Below are 17,078 nucleotides of genomic sequence, written 5' to 3' on the forward strand. Positions count from 1 at the left end.
TTAAAAATGAATCTTTTGGATGGAATTCTGCAATGCAAAAGGTTAAACAATAACATATCATCACAATGCATAACTTACATTATCTTGCGAGTGTTGGGTTTTTGCATTCTAGATGCCCGTAGAGCGCGCACTGTCCTGGTGTTGACAGAGGAGCAAGAACACCCATGATCATGAATAGCATGCACACCTAGGCCGTTGCACTCTAGTTCCACACACTTCTAGTACAGCTTGTGGAAGTACATGCTCCCAGAAGGTCCAACCTACAGTGTACTCAGTAAATCGGTTAATAGGGAAGCAGCAGTCTTCAGAAAAGCAATTTGCAGAAGCTATCTGGGAGAATGTCACTCTGACATGCAGACTCAGTCCGAGACGAGTCCCAGTGCAACTCTTATTGTAACTAGTGTATTCCACATGACTCACCCCAGTTCTCATAGCGGGCCCTACAGGAATGGCCTACAAACCCAAGATCAGACAAATGGATAAGCATTGGTCAACTCTAAATATTCTAAGAACTGAAATCCCACTGATGGAACAAGACTAATGATTGGGCAGCGCATCACACCTTGCAATGTGTTCAACACATAGGAGTCCATCACACATCACCAGCAAACACAAAACAGAACACACATGTCAACACTCACTGTAGGTGTCGGGTCCTCAAAACGAGCCACCTCTCCCACTGTGTACGGTGCAGGTCCACCTGTAAACCATGGAAGGAAGAATATGCTCAGAATCAGTGCTGTGACAAACCATTTCAAATAAAAATACAATGTGTAAGCTGACATGGATAATGAAACACTTTCAGACATGCTAATACTGCATGGAATAATTCCTGGGCAACATTTACATAGGATGGGTCTCCTGCTACAGTTACACACACTTCTACACACATGCAGTGGCCCTGACTGTCATGTGGTGGCAAACATGCACCTCCATTAGTGTGCAGCAACAATATAGGTGTGTATTCATCTCATCATGTGCATCCAAGAGAGACAACCAAAGTCTGGTTACTTGAGGACTGCATGACCTGTCAAACAGCCTATGTGGTCATGACACATTTGTGACAGATAGGTACATGGTACAGAGGGGCACGGACTTTGGCAATACCTCATCTTGTAAAAGTTTCATAAATTGATGTGTCCCAACAATGGTGATTGGCACCAAACATAGATGTTTGTACCATAGTCCATACCTTTGGACTGCCATCCCTAATCGGATTTAGGCACAAGAAACAAAAAATACCTGTCTAAGATGTTAGCTGAGGGCACCTGACTCCTTTCCAAATATGGTTCATGTTCAGATCTGGCATGTATCAATAAAATAGGAAGGAGAAAATTAATCCCGAACAGGCATAGCACTTCCGTGAACACTTTCCTTACACACTCACCAGACACACATGAGACATATGTCTGGGCCACATTGATATCATCAATTGACGTGAAGGCAGCACTCATTTTCTGCATCATGTAGGGTTTCCAATGTCAGTCTAGCTATAGCGTCAACATATGTAGGTATGATGTTAGAGTCCTGATTATCATTAATGTTTCGCTTGTCTGACACAAAGGCGGCACTACATTACATTCAGCAACAAGCAACCTGTAAGTGTGCAAAACATGAGCTGCCTGACTGCTAGCATTTGTCATCCTTCACATAGTGCATCAATTACCCTGTGTGTTTCCTCAGCATTACACACAGTCAGCTACTTATCTGGCAGATTGTGTACCAATCATCTCATGTCACTAGCCAGCTTTTAATTGTGCACATTTACATGATCTGTACTCACTAACATGGCCACCAATCATGATTCCCAGGTGGTCCAGCAGATCTTGCTCCCTGGAGATCAGGTCAGCCCAGCAGTGCTTCAGTTGATGCACATTGCGTTGGCTCCCATACAGACGCACCAAGTGATGGCACACCTTCCCCCACCGGACTTTTCGGGCCTCAGTGTGAAACCCCTGTATCACCCTACCCCCCAGCCTCCAGCATCAGTGGGAGGAAATGGCACACCAGCCATATGAACCCCCCCAATTCCTCCTCACCCATCCTGGAAAGACGTGGCCTACCAGACATTTATGCACAGAAAAGGGGAAAATGTAGTGGTAAAAAAAGAAGAAAGGGGAAAATGGGGAAAGTTGGAGTGAGGAAATACAAAGTAAACTTAACAAATAGAAGAGCCCAACTATCCCCTATATAACAGTACCCACAACAGACTCCCACAGACAATAAATACAACACTGGACTGGACAAATTTAAACAACACACACTCAGACAGTATTCTACAACAATATATTAATGACAAAACAACAAGTAAGATGGCACTCTGGACACAAAAGTACAAATTCACAGGACAACACTTTGCACACAGCCACACAGTCTAGAATAATCAGAGACTGCAAAGTGAAAGTGAAAGTACACCCACTGTATAGAATCTGTAAACAGGATATCCTATTACATCACATCCTGCATAACATGGCCGCTGTTTTTTTCCATTATGCGTCATATTTTCACGCATACAGCTTGTGCGTCATATTTTTTGACGCACAGGAGTGCAAAGAATGCTGAGTCAAATTATTTTTAATAATTGGTAAATAATATTTGTTTGCGGCATAATTTACACTTCCAGAGGTGAAAATTAAGCTGCATCCAAATATTATTTACCAATTATTAAAAATAATTTGACTCAGCATTATTTGCACTCCTGTGCGTCCAAAAATATGACGCACAAGCTGTATGCGTGAAAATATGACGCATAATGACAAATATGTATTTTATATGTCCAAATGAGTCATGGAATTTTCCATTACCAAACGGTGCTAAATGATAAATACTGGGGTTAGCGAAAGCAAATGTGCCTTACAGGATGTATAGAAGGTATTCACAGTGCAATAGTAAGGATTGGCCAAAATGGATATTACTCATAATTGCGCACACATGTAGGTAATTGCTGATTGCGACTTTCCAAATATGAAAGAGCTAACAGGATGTCTTTATTAGATAATTTGTGAGCACATGTATCAAGCTATTCCAAATCGCAAAATGGCCATTTAGGTAATGCAATTGTCGCCTAAACAATTTTTGGGGGTAACCATGTGCTAATTACAAGTTAATGTGGCTAAAATATGTTTCACTATAGACATGTAGGGCACACATGCCCCTTAAGCATGTGTGTGCTTCACGTGTCCGTAAAAAGTGTTTAATTGAGGTGCAGCAGAGGGGGACTTAGGCCCCCAGCACCCTGGGATTTGCTGTTCCTGACTTGCAAATTAATCAACCGTTTTCCCAATTTTAGTAATGCTAAACCATTGGCAGCAGGCCCATAGATGCAAATTGAGTATGATTCTCTTTTTGCAAATCTGTAATACCATTTGCCCATTTGAAGTTTGCCCTATTACTTCTTTAGAGAATTCTGACATACCATTTAGCATTGATTTAATAGCAAATTCTCAAAGTTCCTTATGGCATAATTGCAAATTGGTTTTTGATGTATGTGGCCCAAGGGTAGGTCGCTCCCCCTGCCGCTGCAGCTCCACCAGCCCAGGCTCCTGAGACCTCCTAGCAAGCCCAGCGAATTCACAGTAAGTACCCCCCCCACCGCCCAGCCCCTCGCCCTGCCCCGTGCTACTCACCTCCTCTCCTGCTTCTTTTCTTCATCTCTGATCTTCCTCTGTACTCTTCTGTATCACCTCCTATGCCGACGACACTCAACTGATACTTTCCCTCACCAAGGACCCCACCAGCACCAAGACCAACCTGCAAGATGGAATGAAGGACGTTGCAGATTGGATGAAACTCAGCCGTCTGAACCTGAACTCAGACAAAACGGAAGTCCACATCCTCGGTAACACCCCGACCGCCTGGGACGACTCCTGGTGGCCCACGGCCCTGGGCACCGCACCGACCCCCTCAGACCACGCACGCAACCTCGGCTTCATCTTGGACCCTCTTCTCACCATGACCAAACAAGTCAAGGCCGTATCATCCTTCTGCTTCCTCACCCTCCGCATGCTCCGAAAGATCTTCCGCTGGATCACCGCCGACACCAGAAAGACCGTGACCCACGCCCTCGTCACGAGCCGCCTGGACTACGGCAACACCCTTTACGCTGGAACCACCGCTAAACTCCAGAAACGTCTGCAACTAATTCAAAACGCCTCCACCGCCTCATCCTCAACATACCCCGCAACAGCCACATCTCCGCACACCTGAGACACCTGCACTGGCTTCCCGTCAGCAAAAGGATCACCTTCCGTCTCCTCACCCACGCACACAAAGCCCTCCACAACAAGGGACCAGAATACCTCAACCGTCGCCTCAGCTTCTACGCTCCCACCTGTCTTCTCCGCTCCACCAGCCTCACGCTCGCCGCCGTCCCTCGCATCCGCCGCTCCACGGTGGGTGGGAGGTCCTTCTCCTACCTGGCAGCCAAGACTTGGAACACCCTCCCCACCATCCTCAGGACCACCCAGGACCACTCCGCATTCCGGAGACTTCTCAAGACCTGGCTCTTCGAGCAGCAGTAACCCCTTCCCCCTAGCGCCTTGAGACCCGCACGGGTGAGTAACGCGCTTTATAAATGTTAATGATTTGATTTATGCATTACCTGGTTTAGTGGCATGTTTCAATCTTCATGCTAGGTTACAATTGGGACACTACTGTGATAGGCTGCTTGCAACCACTTTGTTGATTGGATGGCACATGTACATGTGTGTGGTCCAATGTTGATCCTGTATCAACTGTTAAGGTGTATGTTGTCACTGTTACGTCCAGGTCTCATCATGAGTTAGTGGCAGCTAATCGTGTATCTAATGAGTATCCTTTGGAGCTAAATGTGAGTAAAGTCATTGAGGACATGGTAACCTACACGTGGATGGTCCCACCCTGTCACTGAAGATGTGTAATGAGACTTTCAACTGGGCAACCTTGGTGTGCTGAGTGGGAGAATGTCTCAGGTGTCTGGATCCGGCATGTGTCATTGCAACATTTGTACTCAAGTTGGCCTCTGTGGATGGAAATGCATCTGGGAACATCATAGCCTCTGTGCAGAATAATATGGCTGGTATTCACCACACACGAGCCATCTCTATTATATGAACAATGTTACTCAGCGTGTGAACTGTCAGGGTCCTCATATGTGTCGACTTTTCATGGACATTATCTGAGGTTGCTGGTTCTGCTGGAGGCCACGTACACCATCAAAGGCTATGGCCCAGGTACACTGTCACACTTTGTAGTTTAGGCATTAATGAGGCCCAGACAACGGATGGGCCATGATTTAGCTATTCAAGGGCACTGTAACAAATATGATACAAATAAAAGTCAGATGATGCAATACAATGTATTTGTGTATACATTGATGAGGCAACTGACAAATTAGCCTCTGAGGAAAGAGAGGTTTTGAACAGCAAGTGTGGTCCATATGTGGCCACCGGGTATCTTTAGGGTGACCCACGGACAGGTGCCAGTCAGGCTAACAGGATGCTGGGTCAATCAGGATCCAGCTCTTTAACAATTGACATGATCAGTGGTCTGACTAAGACTGGTCAGAGGGAGCAGTAGACAGTTGACATGTCACACTGTGTATGTCCTGTGTTGTTTTGAAGGTGACACATGAACCCAGAAACAGTGTTACACGGCAACATTAGAAGCAATGCTTAACGCTGTAATTTGCGAAATGACAACATCTATGCTGTAGGAGGCATCAGCAGGGACGGGGCATGTAAATATGGGTGGTGTGCATGGAGGTGATCACAGGTGTGGCCTCCATCAGTGTCTTACAAGTCCTGTCGGATGAGATTTGCTTTCAAATGGCCTACAGTTCCTTTCACACGGGAAGCAATCTACAGGTGATACCAGGCCTTAAAAACTCCAAACCAGTGTATTCTTTGAGCTGATTTCCATGCAGTGAGATAGTACTATGACAATGGTATACCATAGGAAAGGGTGTGGCACACTGGATGACTCTTGTGAGTGTGTGTGTGTAGATGAGGGAATATCAGGGTACACATATTAGTATTCCAGGGACCTCTTCAGACAGGTGGGGTGTGACCAGGCGCATGGGTGTGTCAGATTTTTAGAAAAGGGCTGACATGTAGAGGGGATGTGATGTGCTGGATGCTTGTCATATGTGTGGCACTTGTCCTGTGTATGTTCTGCTTATGTGTAACTCTAGTGACAGATAGTCTTTGCAAAGAATGTATGTAGTTGGAATTACTTCTGCCAAGAGTCTGGTCATACATTCCTGTTCCTGATGCAAAAGCATGTCAAGTGCCTGATGTATGAGGCCTGTTTTCCCCTAGTTGAGTGATTTAGTTGTGTGACATATGCTGTAATGAACCATGTTTCCAACATGTATGTGTGTAATAGGTGTGGTCCTCAGCTATTGCCCTTCAAAGGTGAACTGTACAGGATGTCAGTCATTTACATTGTGTGTGTATGTGACCGTTGTATGATAGGCATCACATTTGTAGTGGTATTTTCTGTGTCCTGATTGTTATATCATCAATGCTTCATGAGGCGACACTCTTCTTCTGATATTTAGAGCTAAAGGTGTGCAGAAATGATTAGCAAGACCATGATCTGGTGTTTCTTATCAGTGTTTATTTACAATAGTTCATTAAGTGGTGATGGTGATAATATTTTTAAAAAATTGTTCACAATGTGTTGGCGCCTACACACTCCAGCAGCCGTGTTTGGTTGTTCCCCCTCAGGTTGCAGGGCAGCATCCTCCTCTTCCTCGTCTTCAGGCATGTATGGGTCTGGTTCCAGGAGGGGAATGTTCCTTTTGATGCAAATGTTGTGCAGGATGGAACATGTTAGTATGATCTTACAGACCATCTCGGGGGAATATAGTAGGCTACCACCAGTGATGTCAAGGCAGCGGAACCTTGACTTGAGGATGCCGAAGGTCCACTCGACAATGCTGCGTGTCCTCTTATGGGCCTCATTGTATGCACGCTCTACAGCAGTACTTGGGTTGCCAAATGGTGTCATAATCCATGGCTGGATACCATACCCCTGATCAGCTGAAAGAGAAAAAGAATGGAATCATGTTGATGTAGCTGGCACTATTGAAAAGACCTTTAATGGCAGTAGTTGTCTTGTGTTGTCTGTGACTCTTTTGTGTACTGATGTGACATCCTATACTTGTAGGCTATACCATCTGCATTGTGTTGTTTCCTTGGCTGAGCAGGTGTTTGTCTGCTAACCGTTTGTCATCAGTATGTTTTGGGATTTTCAGTACAGTGTGCCCTCCCTAGCATTGTGACTTGTGATACAGGTGTCCTTGTGTCTTCACTTGGGGTGAGATGATAGTTCAATGTAGAGTTTAAATTGAAAGTGTTGTTAACACGTTCATAACAACGTACACTGGACATCCCATACATTTAGACTTATGCAATGTATTAATGTAAAGGTCATTGGGACACTTACATTTTGCAAGGTGACATTTCGGCAACCACACTCATTAATGTCTTCACATTAGGCTGTACAGTAAATTCCGATGTGTGACAGGTTCAATGGTGACTTAAGAGACATGGCTAGTGATGTAAGGACCTCAGTGTGTTCCTGTCTAGATGTCGCTGTTGTGGTGTATGTGTTGTGTGTCCTAGAGGGTTGCTGTGCAGTGTATCTATAAGTAAGTTTTTGTACTTACCAACAAGTAGTCCATTGCCATACCGTCCATCCTGGAAGTGTTGGTTGATGGTGCAGTGACGGAAGATGTATGCGTCATGTACACTCCCAGGATATTTAGCCACGATGTTGGTGAACATTCCTTGGTAATCGACTATGGCCTGCACGTTGATGGAATGTGTGTGCTTCCTGTTGCGGTAGAGGTGTTCAGTTGCAGTAGGTGGCACAAGGCGTACATGTGTGCAGTCGATTGCACCAAGGACGTGTGGGAAGCCACTGATTGCGTAGAACCCCTGTTTAGTTTCCTGCTGGTTCTGCAGTGTGTTAGGGAAGCAGATGTGGCGGGGTGTCAGGCGAATGATGGCATCCAGTACTTTGGGCAGAAATGCGGAGAATTATGGTTGTGATATTCCGCCAACCAGGGCACCAGTTGTTTGAAAAGAGCCACTTGCCAGCATGTGAAGTACGGCAAGGTGCTTTGTTTCTGTTGGGATGGTGGGGGTGTCACTAAAGTGGGGGCCAACTGCTGTTCAATGTTTCGCAGCAGCTGCTGAATGGCCTGCCAGTTCAACCGGTACCTCTGTATGATGTTGTGTTCCCTGAGGCCCTGAAGAGTTGTTCTTGGGCGGAATATCCTCTCCTGCCTTCTGCGCTGCCTTTGGGGTCCCTGCTGATGTTGTTGTAGCTGGTGCTGTTGCTGGTGGGCTCTGCGTCTGCATGCACGCTGGATTAGAATGACCTCCATGTCTCCCTGTTGCTGCTCTGCTGCTCTGCTGTTTGTTCTGTGGGTTCTGATTAAATACAGGTGTGTTTGCCCCCATTTTAACGCCTGCCCTGACCCAGGCGTTAATTGTTGACGCAAATCAGGCTGTGCGTCATTTTCTGGCTCCGCCTCCCGGCCATGCGTTATTTTTGCCCGAAAGCATAAATACGACGCACGGCCGTTTAAGCCATTTTTTGGACGGGAATGCCTACCTTGCATATCATTAACGCAGGGTGGGTTGCCGCATCAAAAAAATTACGCACACAGCGGAGTTTTGTCGTCCGCGGGCTCGAGGGTCAAAGTTTAAATACGGGGCAACGTTTGCGCTGGTTGTGCGTCAACATTTTTGACGCACAATCGGCGCAAACGGAGTATAAATATGCCCCTAAGTCTTCTGAGAAAACAGCCAAACCTAATGCCCATCCTCTTAAAAGATATATGGTTACCTCTTGTTCATCTCCAACAACTAATCAGAAAGCTGAGGCTCTTCAATGTGTTAGCGTGGTTTAGCAAGAAAAAGGACGAAAGGGACTGAAAAAAGAATAAAGTATGGAGTATGGGAGTCTAAAAGGGCAAACATGTTTTTTATTTGCAGATAGTTCCTTCAAAGACTACATTTTCAACCAACTAGCTGATCTAAACAGTGAAGTGTATTTGCATCGGATTTGTATGGCCACCCAAACTACATGAATGCATACATTTGAAAATATGAATATACAATTGTTAGACCTGACAGCCTTAGGGTGGTCACCCCTAACTTTTTGCCTACCTCCCTCCACTTTTTGGACACTGGTTTTGCTGGTTTTAGGAATCTGCGCACTTTACCACTGCTAACCAGTGCGAAAGTGCATATGCTCTCTCCCTTAAAACATGGTGACAGTGGTTCATACCCATTTGGCTTATTTAATCTACTGGTAAGTCCCCAGTAAAGTGCAGTACATGTGCCCAAGGCATGTAGATTAAATGCTAATAGTGGGCCTGCAGCACTGATTGTGCCACCCACATAAGTATAGTCCCTTAACCATGCCTCAGGCCTTCCATTGCAAGGCCTGAGTGTGCAGGTTCACTGCTACTTTGAATGGCATTTAAAAATACTTGCCAAACCTTAAACTCCCCTTTTTCCACACATAAGTCACCCCTAAGGTAGGCCCTAGTTAACCCATAGGGCAGGGTCTTATGTAGGTAAAAGGCAGGACATGTGCCTGTGTACTTTATATGTCCTGGTAGTGTAAAACTCCTACATTTGTTTTACACTGCTGTGAGGCCTGCTCCTTTCAGAGGCCAACAATAGGGCTACCCTCATATACTGTTTGAGTGGTACGTTCTGATCTGAAAGGAGTAACAAGGTCATATTTAGTACGTCCAGAATGGTAACACAAAATCCTGCTGACTGCTGAAGTTGGATTTAATATTACTATTTTAGAAATGCCACTTTTAGAAAGTGAGCATTTCTCTGCACTTAAATCCTTCTGTGCCTTACAATTCATGTCTGGCTGGGTTAGTTGACAGCTCCTTTGTTCATTTCACTCAGACCACCCCAAATACAGGATGCTCAGTCACACCTGCACACATCGGCATACTGAATGGGTTTTCCCGGGCTGGGAGGGTGGAGGGCCTGGTACTTACATGTCAAAGGACAGTGGCCTGCCCTCACACAATGGACTGCCAAGCCCCCTACTGGGACCTTGGCAGACAGGAAGGAACTGAAAGGGGAACTTGTGAACTTGCAAGCCACTCTTTGAAGTGTCCCCCAATTCAAAGGCACATTTGGGTATTTAAACAGGGCCTCTGACCCTACCAACTCAGACACTTCTGATGGATACAGCTACCTGTGGATTCCTCACCTAATGAATTAACCCAATGCACCAGCATTTGACGGAAACTTTCTTCCCAGCTCTTCACGTCGACAAGGACGTCACAATTGCCCGGCTCTGCACGCGACTCCGTCTGATGTCATTATGGCAATAAGAAGTCCTCGCTGGCATGCTGACGTCAGTTCCTTTTTTCTGTGCCTTCGACACTAACTGTTTTTTCCTAGCTCTCAAGAAGCTACTGTTTCGAAGGTGTCTTATTGTACCTGTACAATGTCTTCTCCTAAAAAGTCAGGGTTTAAACCTTGTCATGAGTACGGGGTCGCATGTCTGTCACCGACCCTCATGATGACTGTTTATGGTGTCTCAGTTCGGACCACGATGTAGAAGAGTGCGTGTCCTGCCAAAGGATGAATCCGAAGGCGCTGAAGGAAAGAGAGGCTAAGCTCTTTTTGGCTAAGGCGAAGAAAGGACACAAAAGGCACCGAAGGTCCAAGACTAGAGACTTGTCATCCCATAAGTCGTCGAGGTCACATAAGAAGTGGCGCTGGCCCGACTCTCGACGTCGTTCTTCTAGAGGTCGGTCTCGATCTCGGTCTCCATCTAGACGGTGTCGTACGGTGTGGGAGGTTATTCCTATTGTTACTCTCCAGCCTCAAAGTCCTCAGGCTTCTCCAGCACCATTGCTCATCAAGCGAGTCCTCACTTTTCATCTGGGGTTCAAAGCATTCTCCTTGGGTTCTCTGGCTCCATACAAGTCGGCTCTGTTCGTGCCTTTTTATCAGGCTGAGGGTGGCGGTTCGGCACCGATGACATCACCTCATAGGCTGACGGCACCGATGACATCGCCTCATAGGTCAACTGCGCAGATGACAGCGTCTCATATGCCGACAGCTCCGATGGAGTCAACTCTGGTGACGGATGGGTCCCGGTCAGGACGGAGTGCGTCTCCTTCTTCTCCCTTTCCGTGACCATCTGTTTTGAAGCCAGCATCGTCGGCTAACTCTATGTCGATGCCAAGGTTGGAGGCCAGGTTTAGATCGCGGAGGAGAGCGCTGAGGCTCTTGGAAGAGCAAGAGTACCAGAGACAGCTATTGGAGGAAGGAGAGATTGCTGAGCCCTTGGGAGAAATTCAGGGCCTAGACTCAGCTAGTGGGCTGGACACTTCCCCGGAGTGGGATCTTTCATCCCCGGGGGAATTTACAGAAGAGGCGGCTTCCTTCCATTCTGGTATTAAGAAGGCTGCAGATTTTTTGGAGCTTCCATTGCCAGCTGCTGAAGTTAAAACAAACATTTTGACCGAAGTCTTACATCCTTCCTCTACTTCAGCTGAGCCCTTGCTCCCTTTCAATGGTGCTCTTACGGAGCCTATTTTAGAAGACTGGAGAAAGCTGTTACATCGGCAGCTGTGTCCAGAACTGTTACAAGGAGGTACAGAGTTGCTCCTGGGGATCCAGGATTTTTGTCACAGCATCCGACTCCTGAGAGCTTCGTGGTCCAGGCTTCTTGTTCGGCTCATTCTGCACCAGGCTCCTTTCCTGTTACTCCATAGGACAGGGAGTCCAAGAGGATGGAGCAAGCGGCTAAGTAGACTTTGTCATCTTGCAGTCTGGCCCTGAAATCGGTCAATGCTACCTGTGTGTTGGGTAGGTCTGTGCACTCCCTGATGGACACGGCTGGAGCTGTAGTGCCTAAATTGCCGCAGGATATGCAGGGGCAGTTCAACGAGCTCCTGTCGGACACCCAATCTGCGGCCAAGCAGATCATCCAGTCTGGTCTGGATACTACAGACTCAATGGCTAGGTGACCAGGGCGAAGGGTACTTCATTCGCCACCAGGAGACATGCGTGGATAAGGTCTTCTGGGTTTTCAACAGATGTCCAGACAACTTTATTGGACCTCCCTTTTGATGGAGAAAAGTTGTTTGGGGCCAAAGCGGACTCTCCCTTAGAGCGCTTCAAAGATAGTAGGGCCACAGCGAAGTCTTTGGGACTGCAAGCTTCCACATCTACTCCTTTCAGGTCCTTTCAGAGGTTTAAGGGGTTTGGCCGTGGAGGCTCATATAGTGGAAGACCTCAATCCACGACTGAACAGTCTGCCAACCTTCCATATAGGTCCTTTAGAGGGCGGAGGAGGGTTAGGACACGAGGAGCTACCCAGCAGCACCCTGTCTCATCCTCTTCCTCTTCCTCTGGGGGAGCACAACAAGGAAAGCAGCCCTAGTTTTCCATCCATTTTAAGTCATGCTTCTCCTGTAGGGAGAAGGTTATTTCATTTTCCCCACGAGTGGGAGTTGGTCACAGTGGACTCCTGGGTACTAAATATTGTGGCGAAAGGGTATGCCCTTCCCTTTCAGGAGTTTCCACCTCCTATACCTCCCCGTCCTTCATTTTGTTCAGAGGATCGTCTCCTGTTGTGGCAGCAGGAGGTTCAAGTCCTTTTATCAACAGGTGCAGTGGAGTTGGTTCCAGAGCAGGAAAGGGGTTAGGATTGCTATTCGAGATATTTCCTGATTCCCAAGAAGGATGGTCGATTGAGGCCTATCCTGGACATGAGGATTTTGAATTGGTTCCTCAAACAGTTGAAAATCAAAATGTTGACTCTAGCACAGGTGCTTCTGGTATTGAAAAAGGAAGACTGGATGGTGTTTGTCAACTTGCAGGATGCTTATTTTCTGAAGTCACACAGGAAGTATCTCCAGTTTGTGGTGGGGTCGCAACACTACCAGTTTGCGGTCCTTTCTTTTGGTCTTACTTCCGCACCGTGAGACTTTATGAAGGTGATGGCAGTGGCTGCGGCAAATCTCAGAGGGAAGGGAATTTCGGTATTCCCTTACATGGATGATTGGCTGATCAAAGCCAAGACCCCATCACCTCCAAATGACAAAGCAGTTGTTGCTCAGTCTGGGCTTTACGGTAAACGTGCCCAAGTCTCACCTGGAGCCCTCTCAACGCCTCCTGTTCATAGGGGCAGTACCGGATACAACATTTAATCGGGCCTTTCCTCCACCTCAGTGGATCCAGGACATTCAGGCGTTGATTCCAATGTTTCAAAATGGAGCGGTTGTTCCAGTCCTCAAGGTCCTACGTCTGCTCGGTCTGTTCTCTTCTTGCATTCTGTTGGTCACTCATGCACATTGGCACATGAGGGCTCTCCAATGGTGCCTCCACAAGCAGTGGTTTCAACACAAAGGGAATCTCAAAAAGTTGATAACGATCTCCAGAGACGCTGCAAAGGATCTAAGATGGTGGGCTGTGGACGGCAACCTTTCCCAAGGACGGCCGTTTTGTCTACCACCTCCAATGGCCACGGTCATAATGGATGCTTCCACTCTAGGGTAGGGTGATCATCTGGGGGACCTGGAGATCAAAGGTCGTTGGTCTCCAGTGGAACAGAAGTTTCATATCAATCTGTTAGAATTGCAGGCGATACGTCTGGCTCCCAAGCACTTCCTCCCATTCCTTCGTGGTCAGTTAGTTCAAGTCTTGACGAACAATACTACCGCAATGTGGTATGTCAACAAGCAGTGAGGTGTAGGGTCGTACCTTCTCTGCTTAGAGGCTCTGCAGCTCTGGTATTGGGCGCAGGACCATCGGATTTGCATAGTAGCAAACCATCTGGCCGGAGTTCCCAACCTATGTGCGGACAGTCTCAGTCAGCATTTCTCAGCCGATCACAAGTGGCGTCTCCATCCGGATCTGGTCCTTCACATCTTCTGGATGTGGGTTTTTTCACAGATAGACCTGTTTGCCACTCGGAGAACGCGCACTGCCTGTCGTTCTGCAGCCTCAAGTATCCGGTGCAAGGAGCGTTGGGGAACACGTTTCAGATGTATTGGTTCAACCAGTAACTTTACGCATTGCCCCTCATACCCTTGATTCCTCGGGTTCTGAGGAAGGTTTGCCAAGATCGGGCTCAAGTCATTTTTAGTAGATCCGGATTGGCCGAGAAGGGTGTGGTACACAGACCTTCCCCAACTCTCACTGTGCCCTCCGCTCCATCTCCCTCTCAGGGCAGAGCTCCTCTTGCAGTCGCAAGGGCAGGTTCTACACCCCCACCTCCAGAGCCTGCAACTACATGCTTGGAGATTGAATGGGGCAATCTGAGTTCTTTTTCTCTCCCGCCAGAAGTGGTGGATGTTATCTTATTGGCCAGGCGACACTCCACCAAGACTGTTTATGCCGGCAAATGGGCGAAATTTGTGATTTAGTGTGGAGAGAGACAAATTGATCCCTAGAAATCCCATTTGTCTGATGTATTGATGTTTGCCTTTACTTTAGCGCAGAAGTGTTGTGCAGTTGCGACTGTCAAGGGCATTTTATCGGTGCTGTTGGCATTTCTGTGCCTTCCTGATCAACCTTCCCTGTTCAAATCGCCTATAGTTGTTAGGTTCTTGAAAGGCCTAACTAATAAGTTTCCTCCCACTCCGTTTCTCGTGCCTCAGTGGGATTTAAACTTGGTTTTGACTTTTTTAATGGGTTCACCGTTTGAACCTATGCATTCTTGTTCTTTAAGGTTGTTGGTCTTAAAGATAGTTCTCCTTTTTGCTATCACGTCTACTAGGCGTGTGAGTGAGCTTCAGGCTCTTAGTGTCAAACCTCCCTTTATGTCATTCTATGCAGAAAAAGTGGTGCTGAGAACCAGGGCGGCTTTTCTTCCTAAGATTGTCACTCCCTTCCATATGGGGCACTCTATTACTCTTTCATCCTTGTATCCTCCTTCTCACCCTTCAAAAGAGGAAGAAAGACTCCATCCCTTAGACCCGAGAAGGGATCTCAGTTTCTATGTTGAAAGAACAAAGGACTTTCGTTTGGATGACCAACTCTTCGTTGGATATGTGGGCAAGATGAAAGGCAGAGCTTTCCATAAACAAACCATATCCAGGTGGGTCATTCTTTGCATTAAAATCTGTTGTTCTTTGGCAAAGAAGGTTCCTCCTGAGGGTATTAGAGCTCATTCCACCAGGGCTAAGTCTGCCACTTCGGCATTGGCTAGAGGTGTTCCTATAGTGGATATTTGCAAGGCAGCAACTTGGGCTTCCCTCCATACTTTCGAAAGTTAGGAGGGACAGCCATTTTGCACTTATTTTTGTGGTGTTTATACTGTGTTATTGAATGATTTATTGCACAAATACTTTACACATTGCCTTCTAAGTTAAGCCTGACTGCTCAGTACCCAGCTACCAGAGGGTGTGCACAGGATAACTGAGATTGTGTGTGACGTACCCTGACTAGAGAGAGGGTCCTTGCTTGGACAGGGGGTAACCTGACTGCCAACCAGAGACCCCATTTCTAACAACAATGCGCTCCCAACAGCTACGTAACCGCCAGCTTTCAGTTAAGTTTGAACCCTTTGAAAAAGCAAATTATGTTTTATAGCCACTCTTGAGTGCTGGCTATGGGTTCACACTCATTGAGATCAGAAGAATCATGGTCAACATTGATGAAACTGTATTGATTCATAATAATAGAATTAAGATTTTTCTGTTGAGAATGTACAATGACAGAATTTGGTTTTGTCAGTCTAACAAAAAGAATGAGCCACTTATGGTATTCTCTGATTTGACTCCTGAAGTTCTCGCTGCCAAAATTAGCTCACAGGATGCAGTAAAATAAGCAGGAACCGTTTTAAGAAACGTCCTGAAAGATTTAGATTTTGGACTTAGTGACAGATTTTGTGATACACTAGAGTTCTGCAAACTATGGGCGTCAACAAGAATGCCTGATGTTGTCTTAACATTTTTTACATCATTGTTTAATATCACACAGCAAAACAGTTAGAAACTAAAGTTGTTGAGTTTGGACACAAGCCGACAACATTGATGATGGCTTTGAAGATATAAGCGAAGAAGTGGAAGACAATCCCATCAACCGACAGGCTTATGCTGTGCATATGTACTGTCTTTTCCCAATCATGTTCTAGGAATTACATCACAGCAAATAGAAAACTCTGCTACATATGATTACTGCCCACACAACTTATAACAAGTGCAAAAGTAGAACGCTAATCATTTCATTGAATAGGATTGGTGTATAAACAAGTTAAATTGACATTGCATGGAGCAGCACCTTGTTAGCAGCTCATGCAGTAAAATCTTGTAAATTCGATAGCACGCCACTTCCAGGTCACTTTATCAGGAAAGGATTTACAATTGCTGCTCTTAACAATTTTGATTTTGGAGACAGCTCTTCTTTGTCTGGAACATCACATCCAGCGCACATGATACTGCCATGGTGCTTTTTCAAGATTGTACCAATGAAGTAGCTGCTGGAAAACAAGCTGTGTCAGCTGTAGGCATAAACAAACAAAGCTGATAACTTATAAATCAACTGCCTTGCAATGTGTGCAAAATCACTACAAGAAAGTTTCAAGGTGGCTTAGAACATGGATCTTCTTCTATCTCAAGCTGTGGTCTGCAAAGCTGATTAAACTGAATTTATCATATCGCTTATTGGGTGCTGACTGAAGGATGAAGAAAAGCCACTTCCTCTGTGGGCTGGAATTCATGATCTGATCTTCCAGAATACACTCCCACTAAATAAGGTTGGGTTTTTACCAGTATTACCATCTCCAGTTACACATTACGGAACAGTATACGCAGTCTAAAAAAATTCCTAAACGGGCATGTTCAGCTTGAAGAATTGCCTATCCTTCCAATTTTCTGCAGTGAAGGTGTTTTCTGCATTTTAGCTAATATTTCTATGAGTAATCCAGTAGAATTTGATGATCTTCATCCAATGATTTGCGTTTTCCACATGCCAAAAGTTCCGTTGTGGGGAGTAGAAATTATATCAGTGGCTTTGGCATAGATGATGCGCTTAATGAGGCTGAAACCTTTGGAAGCGAAACTGTCCAGTCAGTATTGAGCAGAACTC

The sequence above is a fragment of the Pleurodeles waltl genome, chromosome 2_2, assembly GCF_031143425.1.
Source record: "Pleurodeles waltl isolate 20211129_DDA chromosome 2_2, aPleWal1.hap1.20221129, whole genome shotgun sequence".
Taxonomy (NCBI): Eukaryota; Metazoa; Chordata; class Amphibia; order Caudata; family Salamandridae; genus Pleurodeles; species Pleurodeles waltl.